Consider the following 11252-nt stretch of genomic DNA (forward strand, 5'->3'; position numbering starts at 1 on the left):
GGACCTCGTCCAGCCTCAGCCTCATGATCTCATCTGTCCCATGCCTCACTCGTTTGTGATCGTTCGTACAACTGCCTTGAGTATTGGCATGCTGCTTGAGAAAAGCATGATCAGATCAAATGCACGTTTTCCCTCTGATGTGCATGTGCGCTGTGCAACCTCACCCTAAGGAATAATTAGCACGACCAATGAGTGCATGAATTTCTGACAACACACTAGTCAGAAATAGATGTCGCAAGCATGAATCCTCGTTAGTATAGTGGTCAGTATCCCCGCCTGTCACGCGGGAGACCGGGGTTCAATTCCCCGACGGGGAGGATAAGGATTTTTTTTGTTGTGTTTTTAAAAAACATGTTTTTTTTCTCATAAAAAGGAAATGTTGTTTTATAATCGGGCATTTGAAACGATTTGCAATAAAAAAATAAAGATTGACCGTGCCGGCAGGGGACAACATGTATTTAGAAACGTGTGTCTGTTATTAACAACTGGGAATGTTTCTTTTATATTAATATATACAAAAATGTAACAATACTGTTGTTTTTTTTCACAGGAGACTATTTGCTGTACATCACTAGTTGGGAAGAGGAAGTCTTATGTGCAAGAGATTGCAGTTAATGTCATTGTGTGACACCCAAAGAAAATAACACTGAAGAGGTGCGCTGTTGCGTGACAGCCAAAATGGTGGCCTTCGGGTCAGCTCCGTGGATGCATGGAGATTCCCTGCAGAACTGGGGAGTGATATGCGGTATGTCTGACACATAAACTCGTGACCAGCTATTGGAAGGGTGTGGGCTCATTATGCCTTGAACAGAAATTGAAAATATCGGCTCCTGCCGTGATACGGAGTTGCGGTGGCTCCCGCCCTGTCAGCGAATGATAGAGGAGGCGCAGCGTTTGTGCTGTGGGAGTCCCTGCCCGCCATATGAAGTGAGGAAGCTGGCGGCGGAATTGGTGCTAGGAAGCGGAGAGCATTCGGACGGCTAAGGAGGAAGAAGCATGCAGTAAGAGCCCACCTGACACTCTTCTGGAGACGGACCGGTGCCACAGTAAGCAACTGCGTGCACTGTTGCATGGGAGGCTCCCTAATCGGACCGTAAGCATGGCGTCCTGGGAGGCCGGCCAGTGAGGTGTACTCCTGGGACTGCCTTGTGCCGTGTGAAGGCAGCATAGAAAGCGCTGCTGAAGAGGGAAAATGGGACGGTCCCTTCCCCCAGCCAATGTACAAACTATGGTCAACAACGTCACAACCCAAGTACCCTCAGCAGGATGAGTTTGCACCTCTGTCCACTATCGCGGATGTCAACATTCACCGTGACCATACCTCACCTGCGAAACCTGGCTGCATACCACCCAGAGCACGGGGTGGGAACCAAAACAGAGCCGAAGCCGATCGCATGGACCAGCTTGACTTAACTGTCTCACAACCTAAGCCACCATCTGTAGAGATGACATGACGACATAGCTTCAACAGACAGAAGCACATGTGCTACCATGCACCTGGATCAGACACACACCAAACCACGCGAAGTACACGCTCAGTCCTATGACGTAGCGGACCGTGAACACTCACAGACGTGCGTCGTTATTACTTTTCATATAGGCCAGTAATCGCTTAGCAGAAAAACAAGACGCCAGAAGAGCTTGTGTATATGCTTGCAGAGACTTCATGCTACTAACCCTGGAGACAAGACCCTAACTGGACCAATGCGCAAAGAACCACACCGCACCCTCGCACCCCTATCCTTATGGACCTTATGACATAACATGCAACCAAGCCGAAGTAGGCCGCAAACCAGATTCGGCAGGCCCAGAGCAGGCTAGGCAGAGCTACAAGGTGCTGACCATGCAGAACAGCCCTGATCAGAGCCCAGAAGCCAAGGTCACGATTTTGCAATCCACATTCCCGTGTTCTCCAAGCCAAGGTGACACCTGACACTGCCACGACTACCCGGAGCAAAATACAAATCAAATCCTTATAATTCTGCCTCAGCTATGGTCTCTCAACATGTGACCAGGCCAACCTGATACGACGCCAGCCCCCGTGCACTAAAGAAACACTAGTGTCTCACGGCTGAGACGCAGCTCGGAACAAGTTGTAACAGCTCAGACCCCGGCAGCGATAGGAAAGCACGCTCTAATGGCAAATAGCAGGACCTGTCCATTGTCGTCCACTGACACATAGTCACACATAGTCACACATTGTTGCTAACACCAGGTACATCGCAGGCTGGCAGCGATGGACCAATCAGGACACGGGGGGCTAACCACTCACGACATTACCACACAACCAATCACTAATTCTCTCTATGTAACCTTTTAGAAGTAGCGACTTTTAGGGATGACCCAAGCGTACCACCTGACCTCTACTCTACCAATCACACTTTTCACTGTACTGCTCTATACTGAACCTACCACTGAGGGAAGCAACACGGAGTGGTGATAGGTTCGGGGACGAGATTTCACAGATGACGCACATTGTTACATCACTTAGACCGAAAAGCGGCCTGCGAGCCCGATTATGAGAAGCTGCATGGAAAATACGCTCCTTGTGCATGTCCATGTCTGTTTTCTTGTATTAAAACAGCAGTAACTATTGCTCTTGTGTAGACCTCCTACTTCTTTGGGACACAGAAGGAGTTGGAGCCTTCCGAGAGCTGGAGGTCCGGGGACCCCGGGTGCGGCTCTGCCGACCACCAGAAATTACCCTAACACTGCACAGCGACCTCCTAGCAGGGTCTGTTGGTGTCAGAGACTGGCTGTAGAGACGGGAAATAATCCCAGCTGATGGCAAGCGTGCTCAGTGGGGAGCTGGGCTACCAGCTGGAGAAATATGGTGCAATCTGCAGCCCTGGGAAGAGTGCTACATGCACACATAAGACTGAGAACCAGAAAGCCATATTTGATTTCACTGCGTTGGAGTTTACTGACTCATCACATCTCCCGCTCCCACCCTTGTCTTCATTAACTTCAACCTCACAGTGTTTTTGTACTGCTACCACGGAGGAGGCTCAGCTAGGGGTGCTGTATGTGTGGGACACGTGACTGTGTGTCCCTCTGGCACCAGAGCACACCGGAACATAGCAAAGGTGACTGCTCTGAATCAGTACTCGGGGTAAAGATTGCTGTAAAGACACTATGATCAAGACAGCTTACCCATTGGGGTTGGGATTTTATTACGCTTCTGGACTGACTGCGCTGTTACAATTCTCCCATCAAATACACAGCATTTGTAGCTTAATCTGAGACTCAGTGACTGAGACACTACTAACCAGGAGCGTAGGCTGTGGTGTGTAGGGACATTTAACAGGGTTGTCATACACCTCTGGTCCATTATCGCTGCAGTGATCTAACCTGGAAGCAACGGAACATAAATCAAGAAATCGCATGTATCGACGATCATAGGTGTCACCCCAGGTGTCACCCAAACGCTGCAGAGTGGGTGGGCAGCATACAAAGCTGTTAAAGGAACTACTGCACTGACATAGTGGTCATAATTAGCTGCTGTCTAGTGGTAGAGGAAGGAAGCTGCCGTGTTGCTGAAGCTGCCGTGTTGCTGCCTAGCCACCCGAGAAACATCACTCCTGGCTAAACACATAGCAGGCTGCTGTATTGCTAACCAGGTAACCAACAGAGAGTGTGCGCGGACACTGGATTAAAGGTTGCCGAATTATGCCTAAAGGGGCTGGGGCTAAGAAAAGTGGCACAATGAATAAGTTTGCCAAGCCCACCCCAAAGTATGTAGAAACAATGAGTGAAGGAACAAGAGGTCCGCAACTAACAGAGGGAGCAATGTTGCTGCCACCTGTGGACCTCCAAGTAGTCATGGCCATCATGAAGCAAGGATTTGCTTCCATCTGGATGGTATCAAAGTAAATGTAACCACAATCCACGCTCAGTTGGAGAAAGCCATGCAACGAATTACGGAAGCTGAGACACTGATTAGCACAGCGGAGGATGCCATAACAGCACGAGAGGGGACGGTATCGACCATGGCCAAAGATTTGGGCAGCATCAAGATAAAGTGTGAGGATTTGGAGGCGAGAACGAGGCGGAACAATGTTCGTATTGTCGGTGTCCCTGAAGATGCCTTGAAGCGGCCCATGGCGGCCTCAGTTCAGGAGCTACTAAAGGAACTACTAGGTGACCCCGGCTGGTCTCAAAATGTTCGTAGTGGACCGGGCACACAGGGCGTTAATGGCACAACCAAAACCAGGGGGATACCCCAGACCAGTAATTGTACGCCTAATGAATTACAGGGATAGAGATCTGGCTTTGAAGGCTGCACGAGAGAAACAGGAATTGAAGATGGGTTCTAACGTGGTCAGTATTTTCCCTGACTACGCGCTGGCAGTGCAACAGGAGAGACATACTTTTGTTGGTGTGAAGAAGCTGCTAAGGGAACGGGGAATACTCCAAAATAATGCACTTAGATCTGCGATTAATATCCTAGATCTCACCACACATCAGATCTGAGACACAATATGCACTTGCTATCAGTCAATCATAGAATCACGTTTAAAACTTTATCACTGACCCATAAGTGTCTCGCAAATTTAGCACCTAAAAACTTGACGGACACATTATAGTGGTCAGTATCCCCGCCTGTCACGCGGGAGACCGGGGTTCAATTCCCCGACGGGGAGGATAAGGATTTTTTTTGTTGTGTTTTTAAAAAACATGTTTTTTTTCTCATAAAAAGGAAATGTTGTTTTATAATCGGGCATTTGAAACGATTTGCAATAAAAAAATAAAGATTGACCGTGCCGGCAGGGGACAACATGTATTTAGAAACGTGTGTCTGTTATTAACAACTGGGAATGTTTCTTTTATATTAATATATACAAAAATGTAACAATACTGTTGTTTTTTTTCACAGGAGACTATTTGCTGTACATCACTAGTTGGGAAGAGGAAGTCTTATGTGCAAGAGATTGCAGTTAATGTCATTGTGTGACACCCAAAGAAAATAACACTGAAGAGGTGCGCTGTTGCGTGACAGCCAAAATGGTGGCCTTCGGGTCAGCTCCGTGGATGCATGGAGATTCCCTGCAGAACTGGGGAGTGATATGCGGTATGTCTGACACATAAACTCGTGACCAGCTATTGGAAGGGTGTGGGCTCATTATGCCTTGAACAGAAATTGAAAATATCGGCTCCTGCCGTGATACGGAGTTGCGGTGGCTCCCGCCCTGTCAGCGAATGATAGAGGAGGCGCAGCGTTTGTGCTGTGGGAGTCCCTGCCCGCCATATGAAGTGAGGAAGCTGGCGGCGGAATTGGTGCTAGGAAGCGGAGAGCATTCGGACGGCTAAGGAGGAAGAAGCATGCAGTAAGAGCCCACCTGACACTCTTCTGGAGACGGACCGGTGCCACAGTAAGCAACTGCGTGCACTGTTGCATGGGAGGCTCCCTAATCGGACCGTAAGCATGGCGTCCTGGGAGGCCGGCCAGTGAGGTGTACTCCTGGGACTGCCTTGTGCCGTGTGAAGGCAGCATAGAAAGCGCTGCTGAAGAGGGAAAATGGGACGGTCCCTTCCCCCAGCCAATGTACAAACTATGGTCAACAACGTCACAACCCAAGTACCCTCAGCAGGATGAGTTTGCACCTCTGTCCACTATCGCGGATGTCAACATTCACCGTGACCATACCTCACCTGCGAAACCTGGCTGCATACCACCCAGAGCACGGGGTGGGAACCAAAACAGAGCCGAAGCCGATCGCATGGACCAGCTTGACTTAACTGTCTCACAACCTAAGCCACCATCTGTAGAGATGACATGACGACATAGCTTCAACAGACAGAAGCACATGTGCTACCATGCACCTGGATCAGACACACACCAAACCACGCGAAGTACACGCTCAGTCCTATGACGTAGCGGACCGTGAACACTCACAGACGTGCGTCGTTATTACTTTTCATATAGGCCAGTAATCGCTTAGCAGAAAAACAAGACGCCAGAAGAGCTTGTGTATATGCTTGCAGAGACTTCATGCTACTAACCCTGGAGACAAGACCCTAACTGGACCAATGCGCAAAGAACCACACCGCACCCTCGCACCCCTATCCTTATGGACCTTATGACATAACATGCAACCAAGCCGAAGTAGGCCGCAAACCAGATTCGGCAGGCCCAGAGCAGGCTAGGCAGAGCTACAAGGTGCTGACCATGCAGAACAGCCCTGATCAGAGCCCAGAAGCCAAGGTCACGATTTTGCAATCCACATTCCCGTGTTCTCCAAGCCAAGGTGACACCTGACACTGCCACGACTACCCGGAGCAAAATACAAATCAAATCCTTATAATTCTGCCTCAGCTATGGTCTCTCAACATGTGACCAGGCCAACCTGATACGACGCCAGCCCCCGTGCACTAAAGAAACACTAGTGTCTCACGGCTGAGACGCAGCTCGGAACAAGTTGTAACAGCTCAGACCCCGGCAGCGATAGGAAAGCACGCTCTAATGGCAAATAGCAGGACCTGTCCATTGTCGTCCACTGACACATAGTCACACATAGTCACACATTGTTGCTAACACCAGGTACATCGCAGGCTGGCAGCGATGGACCAATCAGGACACGGGGGGCTAACCACTCACGACATTACCACACAACCAATCACTAATTCTCTCTATGTAACCTTTTAGAAGTAGCGACTTTTAGGGATGACCCAAGCGTACCACCTGACCTCTACTCTACCAATCACACTTTTCACTGTACTGCTCTATACTGAACCTACCACTGAGGGAAGCAACACGGAGTGGTGATAGGTTCGGGGACGAGATTTCACAGATGACGCACATTGTTACATCACTTAGACCGAAAAGCGGCCTGCGAGCCCGATTATGAGAAGCTGCATGGAAAATACGCTCCTTGTGCATGTCCATGTCTGTTTTCTTGTATTAAAACAGCAGTAACTATTGCTCTTGTGTAGACCTCCTACTTCTTTGGGACACAGAAGGAGTTGGAGCCTTCCGAGAGCTGGAGGTCCGGGGACCCCGGGTGCGGCTCTGCCGACCACCAGAAATTACCCTAACACTGCACAGCGACCTCCTAGCAGGGTCTGTTGGTGTCAGAGACTGGCTGTAGAGACGGGAAATAATCCCAGCTGATGGCAAGCGTGCTCAGTGGGGAGCTGGGCTACCAGCTGGAGAAATATGGTGCAATCTGCAGCCCTGGGAAGAGTGCTACATGCACACATAAGACTGAGAACCAGAAAGCCATATTTGATTTCACTGCGTTGGAGTTTACTGACTCATCACATCTCCCGCTCCCACCCTTGTCTTCATTAACTTCAACCTCACAGTGTTTTTGTACTGCTACCACGGAGGAGGCTCAGCTAGGGGTGCTGTATGTGTGGGACACGTGACTGTGTGTCCCTCTGGCACCAGAGCACACCGGAACATAGCAAAGGTGACTGCTCTGAATCAGTACTCGGGGTAAAGATTGCTGTAAAGACACTATGATCAAGACAGCTTACCCATTGGGGTTGGGATTTTATTACGCTTCTGGACTGACTGCGCTGTTACAATTCTCCCATCAAATACACAGCATTTGTAGCTTAATCTGAGACTCAGTGACTGAGACACTACTAACCAGGAGCGTAGGCTGTGGTGTGTAGGGACATTTAACAGGGTTGTCATACACCTCTGGTCCATTATCGCTGCAGTGATCTAACCTGGAAGCAACGGAACATAAATCAAGAAATCGCATGTATCGACGATCATAGGTGTCACCCCAGGTGTCACCCAAACGCTGCAGAGTGGGTGGGCAGCATACAAAGCTGTTAAAGGAACTACTGCACTGACATAGTGGTCATAATTAGCTGCTGTCTAGTGGTAGAGGAAGGAAGCTGCCGTGTTGCTGCCTAGCCACCCGAGAAACATCACTCCTGGCTAAACACATAGCAGGCTGCTGTATTGCTAACCAGGTAACCAACAGAGAGTGTGCGCGGACACTGGATTAAAGGTTGCCGAATTATGCCTAAAGGGGCTGGGGCTAAGAAAAGTGGCACAATGAATAAGTTTGCCAAGCCCACCCCAAAGTATGTAGAAACAATGAGTGAAGGAACAAGAGGTCCGCAACTAACAGAGGGAGCAATGTTGCTGCCACCTGTGGACCTCCAAGTAGTCATGGCCATCATGAAGCAAGGATTTGCTTCCATCTGGATGGTATCAAAGTAAATGTAACCACAATCCACGCTCAGTTGGAGAAAGCCATGCAACGAATTACGGAAGCTGAGACACTGATTAGCACAGCGGAGGATGCCATAACAGCACGAGAGGGGACGGTATCGACCATGGCCAAAGATTTGGGCAGCATCAAGATAAAGTGTGAGGATTTGGAGGCGAGAACGAGGCGGAACAATGTTCGTATTGTCGGTGTCCCTGAAGATGCCTTGAAGCGGCCCATGGCGGCCTCAGTTCAGGAGCTACTAAAGGAACTACTAGGTGACCCCGGCTGGTCTCAAAATGTTCGTAGTGGACCGGGCACACAGGGCGTTAATGGCACAACCAAAACCAGGGGGATACCCCAGACCAGTAATTGTACGCCTAATGAATTACAGGGATAGAGATCTGGCTTTGAAGGCTGCACGAGAGAAACAGGAATTGAAGATGGGTTCTAACGTGGTCAGTATTTTCCCTGACTACGCGCTGGCAGTGCAACAGGAGAGACATACTTTTGTTGGTGTGAAGAAGCTGCTAAGGGAACGGGGAATACTCCAAAATAATGCACTTAGATCTGCGATTAATATCCTAGATCTCACCACACATCAGATCTGAGACACAATATGCACTTGCTATCAGTCAATCATAGAATCACGTTTAAAACTTTATCACTGACCCATAAGTGTCTCGCAAATTTAGCGCCTAAAAACTTGACGGACACATTCTCACTAAATATCTCAGAACATCAAGCAAGGTCCACACAATCACATTGCCTTAAGATCCCCAGGTGGTTTAAGCTCCAGAAGGCATGGGGCAATAGTTTCCCTGTGTTGGCAGTAAAACTTTGGAATACTCTACCATTAACCTTAAGATCAGAACCGTGTTACCTCAAATTCAGAAAAAATATAAAAACTTGGCTCCTCACACAGGAGACACAGTAATGCTGTATGTCCTTATGCCTGTACTTCTGTGCTGCACTTCAATGAACCTGTGGTACTGTTTCAAATCTATGTAATTGCGTAACATATGTATCTGTAAGGAATGCGCCACGATTCCTCAGGGCTTGGTGCGCAATATAAATGTAGAAATAAACAAATAAATAAATGCCAAGTTACCATGTAGTCGGATCTATGCCTTTACTGAACAAGAAAACCAAAATCTCTGAAAGTATCTGGATGAGATGCTAGCTTGTGGATTTATCGGGGTGTCTAAGTCTCCAGTGTCATCTCCTTTGTTTTCTGTTCCTAAAAAAGAAGGCATCCTGAGAACATGCATAGACTACAGAGCCTTGAATAAGGTGACCATTAAAAACAGATCTCCTTTACCCTTGATATCAGTTTTGTTGGACCAGGTAAAATCAGCGACCAAAACTAGACCTCAGGGGAGCTTATCATTTGATCAGATTTAAGACTGTGGATGAATGGAAGACACCAATCCGGACTTAGTTTGGCTTGTCTGAATAATGGGTGATGCAGTTCGGGTTGTGTAACGCTCCAGTGACATTGCAACATTTCATGCAGGATGCATTACGGGACTACATAGAAATCTTTGTGATAGTCTATATTGATGATATCCTGATCTATTCCGAAACCGGGAAGGAGCATGTCCAGCACGTTCAGGCTGTTTTGCAACAGCTAAGGGAACACTGATCATATGCAAAACTTGGGAAATGTGTGTTTCACGCTGCTCAGGTGGCATTTTTAGAGTTCATTCTTACTCCCCAAGGCATTGTGATGGACAGGAAGAAGGTACAAGCTGTTACAGAATGGCCATTCCCACAGAGTAGAAAAGAGGTGCAATCTTTCCTGGGATTTGCAAACTTTTATCAGAGATTCATTGCCAATTCTCCCAGATTATCACACCTGTTTCTCATTTGATCCGAAAGGCAAGTCAATTCAAGTGGGACATGGATGCAGAGTCAGCATTTCAAGAACTCAAAGGGGTGTTTACAAGGGCACCCATTTTACAGCATGCAAACATTGAGAGATAATTTCAAGTGGAAACTAACGCATCTAATGTGGCATTGGGGGTAGTTCCCTTGCAGAGGGATCAGGCGGGGGGGTCTTCCACCCAATTGCATTCTTTTCATGCAGACTGACTACCTGTGAGCAGACCTATTCTATCACGGATAAGGAATTACTGGCCATTTGAGCGGCCTTCCAAGAGTGGAGGCATTACCTTATGGGTTCTCAACATCAAATTACGGTGTTAACTGATCACCGAAATTTGCCATATATGAAAACCGCCAAGACTCTGAGCTTGAGGAAATTACGTTGAGCTCAGTATTTTGAGGAGTTTGACTTTGTCATCACTTACAGGCCAGGGACCAGGATTGGGAAGGCAGATGCACTAACCAGACAGCAAGCCTCTGAGATGATTGCACAAGAATCTCAACCCAAAATACAGGCAGACAGTATTGTAGAAGCAGTTACGCAAGGTCTGTTAGAAGAGCTACAGGGTTATTTCAAAAAGAAAGAATTGCAAGAGTGGATGACTCAGGACTCTCTTAGGTCAATACGCACTGGGTTACCCTATCCTGCTGGCAGGCTATTTCTTCCAATCACAAGATTGAGAGATAAAGCAATGCTATGGTGCCATAAATCCCTCTTCGCAGGGCATGCAGGGAAACGCAAGACTCTGCAGATGCTGGGTAAATACATTTGCTGGCCTGGTATGACCACACAAGTGCATGGTTATATTCAGAGGTGTAATACTTTTATACATGTTACCACCCACAGACAGATGGGCAAACCGAACGCGTGAATCAAACTCTGGAGCGATATTTGCAGTGCTTGCTAACTGATGCAATGAGTTCCTGGGTAACTTTTCTTTGGGTAGATGAGTTTACCTACAATATAACACAGAACATGCTTGCCTGGGAATGTCACCCAGCATGTGTCTATATGCCCATGAATAAAATATGCTTCCAAACCTGTTCCAGCAACAGTTAACATGCAAACACTCATGCAGCGCAAACAGGTACTTTCAAGCATCAGGCAAAAAGCACGTCAAAACCTGGAAAAGGTTAAAGCGACATACATGTGGTATGCTGATAAACTAAGACAGAGATCTCCCAAGTATGTGG

The 11252-nt window shown here is 47.9% G+C and overlaps 1 non-coding gene across 1 annotated transcript; it reads left to right on the forward strand.

Annotated features, from left to right (window-relative positions):
* The first annotated feature begins 245 nt into the window (after positions 1–245).
* On the forward strand, positions 246–317 carry TRNAD-GUC (transfer RNA aspartic acid (anticodon GUC)). Its single transcript has one exon. It is a non-coding gene; the product is annotated as a tRNA-Asp (tRNA).
* Positions 318–11252: the final 10935 nt, after the last annotated feature.

The sequence above is a fragment of the Ambystoma mexicanum genome, assembly GCF_040938575.1.
Source record: "Ambystoma mexicanum isolate Mex_15411 chromosome 12 unlocalized genomic scaffold, UKY_AmexF1_1 Mex_chr12_unloc.1, whole genome shotgun sequence".
NCBI classification, from domain to species: Eukaryota; Metazoa; Chordata; class Amphibia; order Caudata; family Ambystomatidae; genus Ambystoma; species Ambystoma mexicanum.